Genomic DNA, 2,500 nt, shown 5'->3' with positions numbered 1-2,500 from the left:
GCGGCCCACACAGACGCTCGGGAACAGCGTCGCCAGGGGCCGGAGGGGGAGGGGGACGGGACCCCCCAAAAACCCCACGGCACCCCAAGCACGAGGCCGGGAAGCCACACACCACACGCCCTCGCATCGCGACCCAGCACAGGCTCCAGGCTCCGCCACTCGACACACCGCGCGCGAGGCAGGGGCGGGGACGGATCGGGAACGTCCTCCACTCACCACACCAGACGACGGCCCGGGAGAGGCCCCGCGGGACCCTCCCCCAGCTCGGAGGGGGGAGGCGCGGGCACGCAGTTACCAACGCGGGCAGCCACTAACGCTCAAAAGCGGGACAGGGAGCGGCAGGGCCGCGGGAGCCCATCGGGGGCGGGCCCCCGCCAACCCGGCAGCGAACGCCGCCTCCCGAACGAGGATCGCTAGAGAACCTCTCCTCACTCTGAGGGTGGCCCGCACCCAACCCCGACGGGAACCCCGCCGGGACCAGCACACATCAAAGGCGTCCATCCTTCCCACCACGGGTGGCAGGGAGGGGTGGGGCGGGGGGGGTCTGCGGCAGCAGCAACACCAACCCTGGTCGGTCGGCCTTGCCGTGCGGGGCCAGAGCAAAGTCGCGCACACGGGCGGGGAAGCCCGCACAGGCCCGGCTCGCCTCCCACTGCAACATCTCAGGTCCCCCGGTGCAACAAGAGCCAGGTGACACGGCAGGGAAGACAAGCCAGGACCAGGGCCGGCAGCTCATGCGGGGAAGCCACCCGCCCGGCGCAACAAGGGAAGAGCGCTCCTCCTCTGGGGAACCGCCTCGACCCCCCCCAGCAGAGACGTCAATCTCTGCGATAACTTTTTTCTCACTCGCACAAGCCCCACAAACCCAAGGACGGCCGGGACACACCACGGGCAGCAGGCTGGCACAAGGCAACGGACAACGCCGGGATCGGGAACGACACCACCACTCAGCCTCAGGCACCTGAGAGAACCGACCGGGAGCGTTCCGGGAGCACCGCAAGAGGGCAGAGCGCGAGGCGCGGCTTTTCACACCACACAGCACGGGCAAGCACGGAGCACCGACCCTCCCTCTCCGCGGAGAGAGCCGACCCCCGTGCCGATAACGAGTCACGGGAAGAGAGGAGCAAGATCAGGGGCGCCCCCCCTCCTCCAGCGTGTACAAGTCCCCGACCTCACGGCGAGGGCAGGGAGAGCGCAGCCGGACCCGGTTGCCGCACCCCTGCCTCCCCGCACACCACCGGCGCCGGCACGGTGGGACGGTGAGGGCAGGGGCCCACGGGCAGAACGAGAAGAGCGGTCCCATTCGCCATGAATGTCCGTCCCTCGCCTGGCGCAGCTTAGGCCCGGGCCCGAAGGAGATCGCAACGTCACCACATCAATCACACCGAGGGGGCGGAGAAGACAGCCACACGGCACTCGGGAGGCGGTGGGGCCCAGGAAGCTCGGCTCCCGAGAGGGCCAACAGCCTGGGATAAAAGCGTAGCCAGGACAGACAACCTTTCGTGAGTAACGAGCGAGGTAAAAGGAAAAAAAAAAAAATAAAAAATAAAAAAATAAAAAAATAAAAAAAATACCACGGGCTTCAGCGTCCCTGGCGCTCGGGATTACCAGGACACCTCCGCCGGGCACAGAGCCGAAAGAAGCTAGAGAGAAAAAAAAGAAAAAGAAAAAGAACCACGGACAGCGCTCGGGAGTAGCGCAGGTCAGCGGCCGACCAGGCCCGCCATCGGGAAGCGGCAGGTCGGGGGAGTTGGAGCTAGGGGCGATAGGGAAAAAAAAAAAAAAAAAAAAAAAAAAAGCCACGGAGGTCGGACGAGCACGACGGCAGGACGGGGATGCCGCACACGCACAGGCAAGGCAAGGCAGGACTCGCCCCCCGCCTTTTCCTCCTCAAGCCGGCCACGGCGAGGGAAGCACACCGCGCGGGCCTACCTATGCACCCCAGGCAACCAACCACTCTCCTCCTCGGCGTGCCGAGGCAAGGGCCAGAATCCGGCACCGGGAGCGGGGGAGAGATCAAGGACGACGGGACTCACTCAGCCACCAACCAACAACCACCACCACCACCACCACCACCACCACCACACCCACGAGCCACCACAGGGGCAAGGCCTGCTCAGGGCAGCGGGAGCCCGGGGTGCGGGGGGAAGGGCAGGGGGACCCGGACCGGGAAGAGACGGGAAAGGCCCGGCACACAGCATCCGAGAGAGCCCCAAAAGACCCGCTGACAGCCACCGGGACACGGCATGCCAGCACCCTCCTGCAGGTACAAAATCCTCACGTCACCACGCCAAAACCAGCTGGTCACGCAGGGGCGACAACTCGCTGGCGACAGGGACCTCTCGGAAACCACATCGGGGACACCTGTCCCCAACATGTCCCCAACAGAGCCAGACACGGAACTCTCAGGGACAGCTGGTCGACCACATAAGGCGAAGACAGACGAAGAGAGAGGGCGGGAGCGGGGTCAGGGGACGCACCCGCCCCACTACCCCGGGTG

Source organism: Dipodomys merriami, unplaced genomic scaffold, assembly GCF_024711535.1.
Source record: "Dipodomys merriami isolate MVZ:Mamm:240054 unplaced genomic scaffold, mDipMer1.0.p SCAF_2819, whole genome shotgun sequence".
In the NCBI taxonomy this organism is placed as follows: Eukaryota; Metazoa; Chordata; class Mammalia; order Rodentia; family Heteromyidae; genus Dipodomys; species Dipodomys merriami.
The sequence above is the reverse complement of the archived record's forward strand: the minus strand, read 5'-3'. Positions refer to the sequence as shown.